At 44.4% G+C, this 17,489-nt stretch overlaps 1 protein-coding gene across 1 annotated transcript in view; it reads left to right on the top strand.

The window, feature by feature from the left end:
* The first annotated feature begins 1,071 nt into the window (after positions 1-1,071).
* LOC135390626 (pyrokinin-1 receptor-like) overlaps positions 1,072-17,489 on the top strand; it is a 99,883-nt gene continuing 83,465 nt past the window's right edge. The window contains exon 1 of the mRNA XM_064620399.1: positions 1,072-1,458. The gene's annotated coding sequence lies outside the window, so the exon portion shown is untranslated. The remainder of the gene's footprint in view (positions 1,459-17,489) is intronic.

Raw genomic sequence — 17,489 nt, 5'->3', positions numbered from 1 at the left:
CCCTTGTTGTTTTTCTAAGTTATCTGGAGTAGCCGACTCTCGTAATCAGTGCCTCTTTCTCATTTTTTTTCTCTTCTCCCTTTCAAGTCAACTCAACGGTTACGGGTTTCTTGCCTGGAGAAGAAACTTATAAAGTGTAACTAGCTGGGGGGCGGGGGGGGGGGGCACTTCTGATGAAAGTATCCGTAAAATGTGACTGTAATTAAGTATCTCGGGCTGTGACATATTTTTGGCGCATGCTGCGAACGACTTCCTCATCGCGAAGATGATGTTTGTAAAATTCGATACAGGCATTATTTAGGATGGAAGCTTATTGATGATAACTTGGAAAGAACAACTACTTCTTAAGTGTAACCCTCGAACAAACTTGCGCGTTAAACTTTGATGTCCGATGAGCAAAGGCGTCGGTTGTCCGAACGTCACGTGCTGTCCAAATCACAACGTAGCCTGGAAGTTGAGAAGACTTTCAAATGAGGCACAAGTTACAGCGAGTACGAGGCGGCTATCAAAATTTGTAGCTACTAACAAAGGAAAAGCACGCAGGCGTTCATTGCTTTCATTCTTAAAACTCTCGAGTATTTTCAGTGTTATTAGAGAGACGCGAAGGAATGAAAAATGGAAAAGCAACGAGAGGAGAAAATAAAAACAAAGAATGATTTCTTCTTGGTTGAAAATCATCCGGGAATAAAATAATTTCACCTCCGATTTTATCCAAACCCTATATTTCAACGCTGACGCGTATTTTACTCCGCAAAAGAGACCACGAAAAATCTGAACCATAAACTTTCCATGACATTTGTACGTTCGAAAGAAGAAAAAAAAAAGAGAAAGAACCCGGTCTACCTCTTCACCTAATGCGCTTGCAACCTAGCGCAAAGAACATAAAAAAACAAACTGAAAAGGGAAAGCCTGGCACGACACAAAACACAAAACAACTGGCGCCGTCGCCAGCACGCAAAACGCCGACGACAAGAAAGCACCACTCTTTTGGCGAGCAGAAGACACGTGGCACGTGACGTCATGTCCTCGGTCTCTTTCTTTCCCCTCAATTGAAAGTGGGAACACATTTCAGCGCCCCGCTCACAAACTCGGAGCTCACTCACAGTTGAGCACCGGACTTGTCGCCCGCCAGTTGTTTGGAAAGTGTCGTCTGCTAGCAGTTCGGAAAGTGTAGTCTGTTAGTATTTCGGAAAGTGTTTTCCGAGGGTTGTTCCGACACTGTAACGCCTTTGGCAAATAACGCTCGAGTTTTCGAAGTGCGCTTTCGAAAGTTTGGATGATGTAAATACTTGGAAAAGTTAGGGTTGTGCTTTTGATATGCCACATAGGGAACAGATGTTTGCTTCGGCAAGTTGGATACATGTGTTCCGATGCACTTGAAACATGAGCGATGTTGTGTGCTGTGGGCAGCGTTTCCGTCGTTAGTCTGGTCATGCGTGTTCAAGGAAGGTGAATTCGGTGAGTAACTATTTTTCTTTTGTTTGTTTACTCCATGAGTAGTGTAAGTGGAATGTAATCTGCGAGATTCTATAATCCCGCTGGGCAGATAGCAAATCGCGGAACGGTAGCATGTCGTCATTGTTGTAAGTAGGGAATGGCAGAAGATCGCTGATAACGTCCCAAGCAGCACAATGTACTGAAAGTCGAGTGCAATAGGGGTGGACGGTATGTGTCTTATCAATGTTCTTTAGTTTCACGAGTCTGTTCAAGATCTTTCACTCACCCGTCCACCCCTGTTGAACTTGACTTTCAGTACATTGTGCCGCTTGGGGTGGCTTCCGAAGTATACCGTATCCTATCTACCACGCGCACTCAACGGATAAGATTCAGAGTCATGCACGCTGCCATTGGTCCCGGTATGTAAGATAACTTCATGGTAACGTTATCATAACGCTCTCTAGTAGAGAGTTTTAGTGAATTATTTTTAGTTAAACGGTTCAGGAAATGTTTTGTCGCTGCACAAACAATCCTTCTTCATTCACAGAGGGCCCTCCGCGATACCGTTCCCGAACCGTTTCAGTAAAAACGATTTACTGAAACTAGCTAATATCCGGTTAGAACTACGTCGTATCTTATAAGTAGCTTATATTAAATAAACTGCCACGGTTGCGCCCAATACTTAGCGTTTTACGTCGCGAGACAACTATACGATCATGAGAGTTCTTCATTCATTCCGAAAGTTTTTCAACGTGCGCTCAAATCTCACAGTCCGACTTCACGTCCTTTTTTTTTTTTTCCAACGCTTTTGCTCCGCGCGGTGGTTTTACGGGTTGCTTTTAAAAGCAAAGTATGTTTTGACTCGAGTGCGGTAACTGATGCTGCGCACGAAAAGAGAGGTTGTGCTGACTTTGGCAACCACTTATATTGGCATGGTGTTGGGTAGTTCACCGCCGTTAAGTGAACGTGTCTTCGGAGAGCTTCGGAGAAAAGCGCAACAACGTCGGTAGTCTTTTCTTTTTCGACTCCGCCTTTGCACGTTTCGTGATTGTATACGCGTGATTCCAAGGCTTCGGTAACTCTCGAGTAATCATCAAATGGGATTTGTAATTCTCCCGAGTTATTTGCACTAAAAAAGTAAAACTTGCAGAGAAACAATACACTATGCGTTGGTTGGTTTGGTTTGGTGCAATGAAAATAAAATGGATAATGTACCGCTCATGAAGAGAGCCGGCTACTTCAGATCAACTAAATGCACTACGTAATCAGGACAAGTTCCTTGGTAGAAAGAAAAAAAAACGCGATTTGTGTGATACTATTATTTTTTTTAATGCAGTAAGTAAAACTTAATTGTAAAAGCGTCACAATGAACAGTAAATTGTAACCGTAACAAAAACAAATACACTGATGATGATGATGAATGGGGAAATTGGGCACCTGAGTTGTGGCCCACTTACCCCAATGCAGAGGGGACTGCATGAGGTGTAAAATGACAGTGAAGTGACTTAAACGTAAAAGTAAGTATTCTTGAGAATTGCGGAAAAGTGACTGAGAAAATAGAAAAGTTGCCGGTCCGCGCTGCAGCAGATATTTTTTGCTTCGGCAATTCCTCACAAAGGATCTCCATACTTTACCATTTAGAGTTCACCGACCTACTTCCGCTATGTAAATTGAATCAACTCAGCACCGGGATGAACCTCACATCCCAAGTCTTGTACGCATGTACTTTTTTTTGTGTGGGTTTTGTTACGTGTACACTCTTAAAAATGAACTTCACCGCACAGAACGCACCTAGCCTACCGTAATCTCGAATGATATCGTTATCGATAACGATATCATTCGAGATTGTGGTTGGCTAGGAGGGTGCTATGCGGTGAAGTTCATTTTTAAGAGTGTATAATCAAACACTAGATTCAGGATAACTTCACCGAACTCATAATTTTCAGATGAAAAGAGAAGTCTTTTGCAGCATAAGTGTCACAAAAAAGGCGTACGCCTCCCGTTTTCAACAAATCAGGGCAGATAACGATATCATTCGAGATTACGATTGGCTAGGAGCGTGCTATGCGGTGAAGTTCATTTTTAAGAGTGTATGTGTATTCTGTTTTGTATCCCTTTTAGTTTATTATTGCGTCAGTGAGACGTTTCCAAGAAATGAAGCAACAGGTAGTGGTGGTGAGGAGACCGGCTTGCCGTTGCTGGCCTCACTTATGTGGGCAGCGTCACGACTGTAGCCAGCATGAGATGAGATATGATAACAGATGATATAATAATGACGGCTACAGCGGCTTCACCACAGAGCAGGCTGTGCGACAACCACTGCCGCGAATGATAGGGTTATCGCTTCTGATTCGAAGAAACAGGGGGTCGTACGCCTTTTTGCGTCGATTTATAAATATACGATAATGCTACCAAAAAGGCGTACGCCCCCTCTCTCTTCAGAAGCGATAACCTTATCATTCGTGGCAATGGTTGGCGCACAGCGTGCAGTGCTGTGACGTTCTGTTTTTAGAGTGCAGGATTGGTGAGCAACAGCACAGGATTTCACCACTAAAGACGGTGAAGGCCAATCATTGCACAGAATGATATCGTTATCACTTCTGATTTGGGGAAAGCGTACGCCTCTCTGTGACAATTAACATAACTGCATAAGTGTCACAGAAAGGCTTACCGTTCTTAACCAATCAGGGGGCAGAACGATATTTCATTCGGGATTGGTGGTTGGCTAAGAGCGTGCTATGCAGTGAAGCTCTGGTTTAAGAGTGTGATGGGTGTCACCTACACTCTTAAAAATGAAGTTCACCGCATAGCACGCTCCTAACCAACCATAATCTAAAATGATATCGTTATCTGCACTGATTTGTTGAAAACGGGAGGCGTACGCTTCTTCTGTGACAATTATGAACAGCATAAGTGTCACAAAAAAGGCGTACGCCTCCCGTTTTCAACAAACCAGGGCAGATAACGACATCATTAAAGATGATGGTTGGCTAGGAGCGTGCTATGCGGTGAGCTTCATTTTTAAGAGTGTAGCTCTATTTCCAAATAAACAGATGTTTCCTCATCCGCGATACGAGCTCATCACGTGATAATGATGAACCCTCAGGTGGGCAAAATTAATCCACACACCGACCACGCTCATGATCACAGTTGTCTCGCGACGTAAAGCTGCGAATTATCCCAGGCAGCACCATGTACTGAAAGTCGAGTGCAATAAGGGTGGACGGGTATAGGTGGAAGGCCTTGAACACACGCTCTTAAAACTGAACTTCACCGCATAGCACGCTCCTAGCCAACCATCATCTCAAATGATATCGTTATCTGCCCTGATTTGTTGAAAACGGGAGGCGTACGTTTCTTCTGTGACAATTATGAACAGCATATCTCGAATGATATCGCTATCTGCCCTGATTTGTTCAACGCGGTAGGCGTACGCCTTTTCTGTGACATTCTTGCGGTTCATAATTGTCACAAAAATGGCGTATGCCTCCCGTTTTCAACAAATCAGGACAGATAACGATATCATTCGAGATAATGGCTGGCTAAAAGCGAGCTATGCGGTGAAGTTCATTTTTAACAGTGCGGCTAGGAGCGTGCTATGTGGTGAAGATCTGTTTTAACAGTGCAGTAAATTAAAAAGGCAATTTTAGACCTATACACTCTAAAGACAGAACTTCACTGCATAGTTCGCTCACGTCAACCATTGCCACGAATGTTGGGGTTATCACTTCTGATTCGAAGAGACAGGGAACCGTACGCCCTTTTTTTTTTATTATCACGTATTCAAATTGACACAAAAGGGCGTACTCCCCCTCCTCTCTTCGAATTAGAAGCGGTAATAATAGTACACTCTCAAAACAAAACTTGCTTCCATTGCACGCGCTTAGCTACATCGTTCTGCCCCTTGATCGGTTAAAAACGGGATGTGTACGCCTTTTTGTGACACTTACGCAGTTATGTTAACTGTCAGAAAAGAGAGTACGCCACAAATCAGGAGTGATACAGGTCTGTGCAGTGTTATGTTATTTCGTGCTCTGTTATGACATTCTGTTTTTAGAGAGTATTTTAAAACACATTTCAATAATTTAACGCGTGTTAAAGAAATATTCTAAAACACGTCCCATTGAGGACGCCGTGTTTTGTATCTGCACTTTTAAAAATCGACTGATACCGTTATCTGCCTGATTTTTGAGAACGAGGGGCGTACGCCTTTTTGTGACACTTACGCTACTCATAATTGTCACAGAAAAGGCGTACGCCTACCGTTTTCAACAAATCAGGGCATATAACGATATCATTCGAGATTACGGTTGGCTAGGAGCGTGCTATGAGGCGAAGTTCATTTCTAAGAGTGTGGACACGGTGAGATTCTTTGAGATCAAGGGGCGACGACGAACGAAAATGAAGGGCAAGTCAAGGACAAGCTTCATGTCCGTCCGTTGCCCCTACCTCAATCGTAAGGAACGTCACCGTGTCCAGATTATCACCAGCTCGCTTGTATCTTACTTTTATGTTCAGTTATTTGCATTTCTTTACAATTTGTTAGCGCTTTTTATTTTCTAACGTTAATCTCGAATTTTATCTTCTTAATTTACATACATTACGTACATTGCTGCCCGGGGTTCAGGCCACCGTCAAGCTGTGAGCACACAGCTTTTTGCTTGTACCCCCGCACCACTACGGTGAAATAAATAAATAAATAAAATAAAATAAATTTGGAGCGCTTTTAAATGTCCTCTTAAAATACGTTCGGATACGCAAAACCATAAATGCTACCAGCGAACATCGAATTCGATAGAAAAGGAAAAAGACCTGTTAGTCAGGAGTCAGGACATTTATTCAAAGGAAAGGTCTGCCAGACCAAGGTCGGCATGCTATTCCAATAAAAAAAAGCGAAAAACAAACAAAAGGAAAACCAACGAGGAAAAAAGGAAAAGGTGAGACTCCACTAAAAACCAAAATAAAAAAAATGGAAGAAAAAGAGAAAAAAGGGAAAAGAAAGAAAAAGGAAAAAGGAGGAAAGGAGGAGATGAGGATTGGCTCCTCCACCCTGCATCTGCATTTCCATAAATTTCGAAGGAGCTCGCACAAGCCATATCGCAAGTTTAGGTTTCGCGCGTCTTTCTGGAACCCCTTTCTTCCCCCATTTCTCCCTTCCTCCCGCTTCCAGAAGTTTCTCCTCGCAATTTCAATTCCTGTTACATAGATGTTGTATGCAGATTCATAATTCGCGGCTATATATCCACCATTAGCATTAATCTCTTACGTAGCGCTGAAACCCGCTTACCGGTACTTTCGTCTAAATTACCCACGACCCACACACGACGATACCTTTGCCAGGACTCTGTCTTCTTGTTCTTGAAAAATTCTTGGCTTCGAGCCGGGACAATGCATTACTTTTAACTCTGTCGCACACAAAGCGACCACGGGGCGTTTCAAAATACCCAAGTTCAGCGACTCCGGTTCATATTCGTTGGAACAGCTGGAGAGAAGCTAGTATAGTATCGGGGAATGTGATTGCACACAATGATCGACGCTTCGGAGGATATGTTTCGCAATAAACGCTCGGAAACTCCACATTCAAGATGCGTCTATTCGGGCGTCCTAAAATGTAAATTCGTAAAATTGAGTCCGCGTGTCGGCCCGTCGCCTTGTGTTGTCAAGTTGTTGCACGGCGTTTTTCCTCCACGTAATATTTTAGCGCCGTGCGAGGGGACGCAACTTCACTTTGGGGGCAAATTTGGCTATCCACGCTATTTTCGAAAACCGAAAAAGACAAAAAGAAAGAAAAAAAAGAAAGAGAGAGAGACACGGTTTGGTTCAAGGCGGGCACTGTGACGATGCCCAATTTCATTGGGGTCTCAAAGCCGTTATATACGAACCCTGTTCTGAAAGTAGCTATCTAATAAACCGCTATAACTGGGTATATTTAGCGTAGTTACGTCCCCATTTTTCTCCCTACACTCTTAAAAATGAACTTCACCGCATAGCACGCTCCTAGCCAACCATAATCTCGAATGATATCGTTATCTGCCCTGATTTGTTGAAAACGGGAGGCGTACGCCTTTTCTGTGACAATTATGAACAACATAAGTGTCACAAAAAAGGCGTACGCCTCCCGTTTTCAACAAATCAGGGCAGATAACGATATCATTCGAGATTATGGTTGGCTAGGAGCGTGCTATGCGGTGAAGTTCATTTTTAAGAGTGTATATCGTCATCATCATGAATATAAACAGGGAATCTTCCGCAAATCTTTACTTTTTACTGCAAATAATTACTCGTTAAAAATTACCTGGTAGCGCTGCGAAGCAACTGTGACTATGAGCGGGGTACAGACGTGGATAGATGGAGAGAGGACAGCAGGAAGGAGTGAGGGACAGGGGGGAGGGTTAGTATGCGTCCTAGGCCGACTTCGGGGGTAACTGTGTCGACATTTGTCTCGAAAGTTCTGCCGGAAAACCCCGGGAAAACCTCAGACATCACGGCGCCGGTATCGGGATTCGAACCCGAGTCACCTCCCAGTCACGGCGCGATCGTCCTAACCACTATGCCACGGAAGCTGGTAGAATGTTTCTTTTTTAAACCATTAATGAACAGTATTAGGGCATGCAGACATGCACTATAGTATAGCGATATGACAGCGTGTGAAAGATATGTACAGAACAAGAGAGAAAGGAAGTGGGTCATAAAAGAATGCAACGATGACGAGCAATGTGGATTATGTATAGAACACCTAAACACGCTAAGCATGTGCACAACATCTGTAAGTATGCCCGTTACAAAGGACACAACAAAACAACAAAAGATCCGCACACAGGAGAAGCAGTACACTTGTATATATGCTTGATGCCAACAGAGGACAGAGAAAAACAACAACAACAACAACGATACTATACACACACGGGTAAAGCAATACCTGCGCCCTATTAATCAAAGGGAGATTTGTGTATGAGATCGAGAATTTTAAACCACTGAGATAGCGGATCATACCCGGTCTGCGACAAGAGGAACGTAGACAGAGACGCTGTATAGCGTCGAAAAGAAGGCCAGGACCCAACCGTGGGAGCGTTACGATCTCATATCCGACGCGCTATCCACAGAGCATACAAGCCAACCAAGATAAGAGCATCCCATGGGAGGTCTTCCCCGGGCCTAACAGGAAGGAACCGTAGAGTGCGCCGACACAGGTAGACACCTTTATGGAAAGCCATCTGGGACACATCCCAGGAGAATACTGCGTCCCGACAGTAAAGAAATGCGTGCTCTATAAGGTCTCTTCCTCAGCGCACATCTTACACGTGATATCATCCAAAGGAATCCAAAACCCACACTCTTAGAAAAGAACTTCACCGCATAGCACGCTCTTAGCCAGCCGTCATCGCGAATGATATTGTTATCTGGCCCGATTTGTTGAAAACGGGAGGCGTACGCCTTTTTTGTGACAATTATGAACAGCGTAAGTGCCACAAAAAAGGCGTACGCCTCCCGTTTTCAACAAAATCGGACCAGATAACGATATCATTCGAGATGATGGTTGGCTAGGAGCGTGCTATGCGGTGAAGTTCATTTCTAAGTGTGCACGACTAGCCAGTCATGCTCGAAACGGGGGAGTACCAGTGTGCATGCGGAAGAAGAACTCCTTACCCGTGGACTCTATAGGGACACCCGCATAACGCGAACCAGGACATCTCTCTCTGGATCCATAGAGAACAGGCAATAGGGCACAGCATATCCACAGTAGCCCAGTACAAACGACGACGGGAACAGTCAAAGATGTACATACTCAAGGTAAAACAAGGATAGTAGGAAGTGAAAGGCAGCAGCTATACTATACTTCTGGTAGAATTACTTTCCGACTATATAGATCGTGCACTCTTAAAAATGAACTTCACCGCATAGCGCGCTCTTAGCCAACAATAAACTCGAATGATATCGCTATGTGCCCTGATTTGTTCAAAACGGTAGGCGTACGCCTTTTCTGTGACACTTATGCTGTTCATAATTGTCACAAAAATGGCGTACGCCTCCCGTTTTCAGCAAATCAGGACAGATAACGATATCATTCGAGATGATGGTTGGCTAGGAGCGTGCTATGCGGTGAAGTTCATTTCTAAGAGTGTGGTGTGCCTATACACGAGAGTGGTGAATAAGACAACTGTATATAAGTAACATTTTACTCGACATGTTTCGTTATCTTCATATATCATGTTAGCACGGCGAAGCAACTGGAGCTGTGACAGTCATAAACAGGTAGAGAGAGGGGACAGCGGAGTAGGTGGGTGTTGGTACGCGTCGCGGCCTGACTTCTGGAGAATTATGCTGAAATCCGCTCGGAAAATCTGTCAGAAAACCTGTGGAAAACCTGTGCAGCGGCACCGCCGGCGGTCGAATATTCTACGACATCCCCGTCTTTATGGCGTCACCTTAGAGGAACAACCAGCGGCATGACTGAGCGGATAAAAAGGTCCACTCGGTGGTGGTAGCCAAGGTCGTGCTGAAGACTTGGAGGTCGTGGGTTCGAATCCTACCTCCGCCTGGCGGCACATTCCCCCATGAAGCCGGCCCAGGACGCATACCTATCCTCTCCCCCCCCCCCCGTCGTCTCTGCATCTATCCACGTCTGTCCGCCGCTCATAGCAACAGATGCTTCGTGGTGCTGACAAGAAAAAAAAAAAGATCACCGAGCCGATAGCGTACCCGCAGGATGCTGCGATATATACGGGTATTTTTAAACCCGTGCGGGCTTCAACATGCAGTGTCACTTTTTATTTATTATTTTATTTATTTTTATTTAATTATTCCGTTAGTCCTAACGGACCGTTACAGGTGGGAAAGAAGGCGATATACAAGTAATGATAACAACGCTTAACGCGTCGGATTAGATTGAACATACAAGTCACAATAACAACACTACATAGATATGTCAACTAGTACATTAATGAAAACATTTACATGGTCTGTCATGATTATAGCATTTTTATTTTTATTATTATTATTATTAACATTTTTAACATGATTACACGCCGGATAGTCTTCGCGCCATAACGATACGCGGAAGAATATTGGCGCCCGTCAACCGACATTGCACGCATTTCGCGTTTCATATCAAAATAGAATGCACTGCACAGACTCTACTTTAAAACTGCCACTCAGGTTCTTGACATTATCGAATATCTCCATAGGCAGACGGGAATTATTTAATTCTACAGCGATCGAAAGCTATCTCCGATCGAAAATAATGCTGATAGAAATATCGCTGTATAGCTTTCATTGGAAAGTGGAAGCTTTCTTTACGGTGGACGCCTCTGGCATTTTACGGATTCCAGATATATTCACAATGGCTGGAGACACTTTCAAGGGTTTCGCTCGCAGTATTCCGCTACGTTGGATTGAAATGTGATATAACGTTACTTTCGCCCGGATAAGAACCAAAGGGAGAAGACTGTTGTACGGAACCTTGTATAGGAAGGTTTCGTTTCTTTCGCTTCTTGTTCTTTATTGTTCCATGCTAACATATCCACTATCTTCAAAGATCTGCCGGAGGTTCTGAGATGGTATCATAGGTAGATTACATCAGAGAAAAGGACGGAGATGCCATTGTCCCGACGTGGTCAGGATCAGGACTGGCTACTCTAGTCTGGGGGGAAAATAATATATATATAAACACGAATAAAGAGCCTCTCACATAAAACGAGAGAGAATTGCAGGTATTCACAGGATGGATGGGTATATATATATATATAGAGAGAGAGAGAGAAAAAAAAAAAGAGATGTAGATTGCGCCGGTGCGACCAGCTGCTCCATGACGCTTCGTGTGTTTGATTTGATTTGATTTTGACGCTTGGTGTGTGTTAGCACTCTTCAAACTTGGTTCTGTTATGAGCCGTGTGTTACATGGAAGACGGGCATACAAAAAAATGCATTTATTATTATCGACACAGATTACTCTTGTGGGATTCTTGAACAATAAATAAATATAAGAATGCCCGCTGACCTGCCGCGTGCAAAAGACCGCGTGTATCTGGTGTAGAAATAAAGGTAGCCTCGATGTCCTAGCTGCTTTTATCGAGAAAGACATTTCCCTTCCAGGTTTTTCTCACCCAAATTAAAGCGGAATCAGAGATTGCGTGCCAAGAAAGATAAGCAGACATTGCAGGAGGCGATGAAATCAAGCGTCTCTTTTGACACCCTGTACCGCCCTCCGCGATAAACCCCTTAACTATAACTAAACTTAACGACATTATTGCGACGATGATGACAATGGTAATGATGATGGTGACGATAACTACGATAATCTAATCCACTTGCTGACGGTAATTCGGTTAGTGGTAAGGTTCTTTTAGGTTAGAGCGTCTAAGCAATTTTATCGTATAGTGAGGGGGCCGGGAGTGTAGCTGATTTGGAGACTCTACACTTTTAAAAATGAACTTCACCGCATAGCACGCTCCTAGCCAACCATAATCTCGAATGATATCGTTATCTGCCCTGATTTGTTGAAAACGGGAGGCGTACGCCATTTTTGTGACAATTATGAACCGCATAAGTGTCACAGAAAAGGCGTACGCCTACCACTTTGAACAAATCAGGGCACATAGCGATATCATTCGAGATAATGGTTGGCTAGGAGCGTACTATGCGGTGAAGTTCATTTTTAAGAGTGTACGAGTGTGTACACTCTTAAAAATGAACTTCACCGCATAGTACGCTCTTAGCCAACCATAATCTCGAATGATATCGCTATGTGCCCTGATTTGTTCAAAGTGGTAGGCGTACGCCTTTTCTGTGACACTTATGCGGTTCATAATTGTCACAAAAATGGCGTACGCCTCCCGTTTTCAACAAATCAGGGCAGATAACGATATCATTCGAGATTATGGTTGGCTAGGAGCGTGCTATGCGGTGAAGTTCATTTTTAAGAGTGTAGCCTCATCACCTTGGAGGAAGCGGTATAGCGCCTTCCCACGAATTAATGCAGCATCCGGACGAGAGGTAAACTTAACCTGCGCTTTCAGTAGCAGTCTTTTACGGAGACGGAGAACACACGGAACTGTCGTTAGAATACGAAAAGACTTTCGCGAATCTTATTAACGCCGATGCCTTACACGAACGTGCAGATGTTTCTCAAAGGGAACAAAATGACGCGAGGTCGATGAACCCTCAAAAAAGTGAAGAAGGCAGTCATGTGCAAATGAGAGGCAATATTCGCAGAGGACACGTCGGGTTTTAATAGAGTTTTAAACCCCGTGGGTAAAGAAGAGAGAGAGACGCAAGTTGACAAGAATTGAAGTTGCCCTTTCCTTACTTTTTATAAAGGCATTGCTCATTTTGAGCAGGAAGATTTACCGGAGGTCGACGTACGCCTGGTCATTTACCGCAACTTGCATATATTACTTCTTAGAAGCAACTAAAAGTTTTAAGACGAAAAGCTCATTTACTCGCCAGTGTAAGCGATTCATGGATCAGGACATAGCGCTTGACGATAACAGTTAAAAAATTTGCGAGAAATATAGTTTGAAATCCCATTTGAGATTTGTGTACGGTGGTCAACACTTGCATGCTTTACATCTTTACGACTTCGGGTAATAAGACTTGTGTCATCATCGTAAAGGAACGATGAAATGGGCGTTCCTAGAAATTTCACTAATTTCGTGAAGCAGTCCTCTGTCTGGATCTACCATGCAAACTATTTTCGTTTGTCTCGTCGCTGCGCAGCCCTGAGAACCAACCAATAATCGTTGCGAAGTCACCTTGCACGAGTCCCAGATAAGTGTAATCAGACCGGTACCATTAGCGTCTCATTTTCCTCACGTCCGCTGAAGGGACCACGTCGCGGAGCTACTTGTCTCAGACTCCTTCACTGACGGAGAGTCCGAAATGATGACTTCGCGAAAGCCCATCAATAGCCCAACTTGATCGTTTTCGACATCGCCGTGTTCGGCATCGCCGACGAGAGTCTGCGCATCGGCTGCTGCACAACGGTGCCGTTAGAGTTATTCAAAGTCGACGGCTCGTTGAATCGTCAGTTGGTGCGTCATCCAAATCTTCCAGATCTGGAACGTTATTGGTAGAACTCCTCCGGTCGTCTGTCGGAGCACCTGCCGTCTGCAAAGACATTATCGCTCTCTTTTGCCGCTAGGGGGTACACGGGAAAGAAAAAGACTACAAGGTTCCTGTAGGACCGCTAAAAATAAGCTTTCGCGCTCTTTTATTCGTTTATTTTCTTTCGGTTCGAGAAACTTACGTCTTCGAGTCACAAACTATTCAAAGTGCTGCTCGAAAGCTATTCATTGATTCGACGAAAGGCGGAATTTCTTATTCATCTACCGAAAGCATTTCTGCCTCTGCTTCTCCGTTTAGCCGCACCATGTTCCCCCGTGCAAAACCTACGTACCCAAGAGATAAGAGATAAGAGATAAACTGATGTTCTGAGGCTGGAACAACACAGAAGGGACAGATACAAACAAAGCCTCAAATTGCCTAAGAAATCAACGATGAAAGATGAAAGTCACTGAAAAGGTTAGCCAGCTGTAGGGATCGAACCCACATCTACTGGATTGCCGGATATATACTGGATAACCTTTTCAGTGACTTTCATCTTTCATCGTTGATTTCTACGTACCCAGTTGAGCTTGCTCATTTTTAATCGTCGGACTGCATCGCAAAGCACAAAAACTCGGTGCCCCGCTAAAGTACTTTAATCCCTAAGTGCGCCTTAACAAGGCCAAAAAAGCCAAGGCATCCAATATATCGCTGTCGTCAAAGCAGGTGCTTCTCCCCATACGAGCAAAAGCGCAAGGAAGCTATTCCTCGTTTGAAAACAGCCGCCTTTTCCCAATTCCCAATGTCACTAGATTGTGTTAGCCACTACCTGCTCTGTATTCCAGGAAGGATGGAATGTGAGGGAGTCGATTTAATTATAGGGAACGGAGAGAGCTCGGTTAATGAGACCGAAACGCTTCGGAAATTGGGATCAGTCGGGTCTTTGTTGCGCCGAGAGTATAGTTAGGAGAGTGTATTCCCTAGAAAGGGACGCATGTACAGCTATTTCAAAGGCGTGCGAGGCGGTACTTTGTGTGTGAACTAGATTCTCATCTGCCAGTGAGGACGTCTCCTGGTCACAAGGATAGGTTAAGGTCCTGGTTACATGAACCCCGCAGAGACGAATCGAGTTCGCTTATCGCTCCTCCTCACATCAACTCTCCTTAGACGATTGTTTAACGCTGCCTGATGGGAGAGGATTCGCTGCAATAAACCAATTCGACCCACCATTTGACATATTTATCTCGGTGGAAGTGGGGACTATTCTGAAATATCTGTCGATGCTGTGTAACCACAGCGGGTAATATCATGCTTTCACTCTTAGATTAGATAAGACGTAAAAAGAAAAACATGGAATGTCCTGAACCACGCAACAACAACAACAAATAAGTGATGATGATGATGAAGTGGGATGTTTCGCCGCTGAGGCGGCACCCTATCCCATTGCTTGAGGGGGAGAAGATGGTGAATGATGATGAATGTTGAGAGTTCACGCAGGAGCCTTGTTGCTGAAGTGATGAGAGCTTGAAGAGCTCGTAGCTGATGCGCAGGGTTGACTGAAGCCCCAATCAGTTGAGGAAGGGCAAGGGAGGGCCCAGTGGTGTCCCAGAGGCTTCAAGTTGGCGCTGGAGGACGCGTCGCTCAGTGGAATACTGCTGACAGTCGATGAGAATGTGCTGGACGGTACTTGGACCAGTACAGCAAGGGCATAGCATTGTGTTCCTGTAACCCAGCTTATGGTGGAAGCATGCGACGTTCAAACGAAGTCGACGGACGATAGACGTAAGGGTCCGACGAGAGGTATAGACGGCATTATGAAGGACCGTGTGGGATCTACTGAGTGGAGGAGGGATCCTTCCGGGATATCTTGACGCCATTGATGGGTGGCCTTTGCTGATGCAAGCGCCGACAGCGTAAGGTCGTCTATCCCCTTTGGCAATATGATGGAGATCGTATGTTGACGGCGGTGGAATTCTGTAGCTATTAAATCGGCGTCTTCATTACCACGTATGCCGATGTGGCCCGGGATCCAGCGTAAAACCAGTCGGTGTCCCTGTCCGTGTAGTCGTTTGTAAAGTTGCAGTATGTTAGTAGCGATTGATGCTAAGGGGCCTCGAGTACACACCACCCCAATACCTCCCATAACCACACAAATGACACACCCAAACAATGCAATAGCAGTGCCAGTGCGTGATGATAGAAAAGTAACTTTGCGATGTGTAATAACTGTAATAGCGAGGTTTTCATGGCACTTGTTGCAGGTTTATTGTGTGTTCGTTTCGTGCTCGTCCGCTCATCACCAAACTGCCAAAGGTAGCTTTCGGGGACAACTTCGATTGCGTTTCACGAACCTCCATTGAGTCGAGGACCATCGGAGTCAATGGTAATTCAAAGTGGCCGTGTAGCAGCGTCCGATTACCATTCAGTTCGATCATCATTCATTTCAAGGCCAATTGAAACGCACTCGTGGCAGCGATATTAGTCGTGGCCGGTAGTTCATCCGAGATGGAGCTCCAGCGTTTGACCTTCTTGATGATTTTCGACTATTGAACATATATTGTATATTTGTTTTCCGGTCATTCTTGAGGCTTAAGAAAATGCGTCTTTAAACTGATAGGTGACACCTTCGACAGCTGTATATGCGTACTAAGCACTGGTCCGTAATCTGTTTTCCCTCGTGAAGTACTTGGCATATTCAGTTTGTGCGAGTGAAAAGATGAGCTTCTGAATTCACATGGACCGAGTACACTCTTAAAAATGAACTTCACCGCATAGCACGCTCATAGCCAACCATAATCTCGAATGATATCCTTATCTGCCTTGATTTGTTGAAAACGGGAGGCGTCGCCTTTTTTGTGACACTTATGCTGTTCATAATTGTCACAGAAAAGGCGTACGCCTCCCGTTTTCAACAAATCAGGGCAGATAACGATAGCATTTGAGATGATGGTTGGTTAGGAGCGTGCTATGCGGTGAAGTTCATTTTTAAGAGTGTAGACCCGCGTCGATTATGCTTGAGAAAGCTGTTGTTGGGGGGGGCGACGGACCATCGGAGCCCAGGTGAAAAATTCTCCCCTCTTTTTACTTTCACATGTGAATGATTTGGAGGAGTTGGGATTTCTCGGAGCCAACGTATTTTTCCCTCCATCTATTCTAATCTAAGTAGAGGGAGTAGGATTTGAAAGAGTCCCCTAACTGTCCCAACGTCGTAAAAAGGGACAAAATGATCATGTCTACGTTTATATTTTCACGCAGCTGCAAAGTGAAACTAGAGAGACACGTTGTAGTGAATGACGCCCATTTCTTTTTTACAACATTCTTTAAGTTTACGACACACATATTTCCCACTCTAGCTGCGCTGTTCTTAGCAAGAGTTTTTTTTATACTGTTTCCCGCAGGTATTTTCTATTTTTCTATCTTTGTTTTTATGTGTCAGTGAAGCATAGGGGAAACGTCTTCGGCAGCTCCGTCATTTTATGGTTCCCCTCTAATTTCACTATTTCTTTCCTTTTTACATTATTCCCAGTAGCTCTAAGCGCTATAGCCAGCTTTAAAGGGAGTGATTAAACGTGATTCCGAAACTTGGCCGAAACTATATTCCCGCGATAGTATATAGACACACAACCGTGACGAGAAATTTGTAACTTTGTGATTTTGTCTGAACTACGGAAGACAAACGAAGACGCGACGGACCGCACTGATAGTGTACCATTCACGGTCGACTGACTTTCAGCAACGGTAAATGTGCACGGTCTTGAGCATGTTCCGTCTGAGTGTGACAATTCTTCCAACACCAGCTCTGTGACCGCGAGGAAACGCATCCACATTTGACGCAACATCATCTACATATTTTTAAATGTTCATCCATTAATTCTGCATGCCCTTGCCACACGGGCAGCCTTCATAGGCCATTGAGTTCAATGACCATTGAAAATGCAGGTGGCACCACCTAGCGTGTAATGTGTCAACCTGTAAGGAAACATTGGATCCAATGCTCTTGGAGAGGTTGA

This window comes from Ornithodoros turicata, chromosome 4 (genome assembly GCF_037126465.1).
Source record: "Ornithodoros turicata isolate Travis chromosome 4, ASM3712646v1, whole genome shotgun sequence".
Taxonomy (NCBI): Eukaryota; Metazoa; Arthropoda; class Arachnida; order Ixodida; family Argasidae; genus Ornithodoros; species Ornithodoros turicata.
The sequence above is the reverse complement of the archived record's forward strand: the minus strand, read 5'-3'. Positions and strand labels throughout refer to the sequence as shown.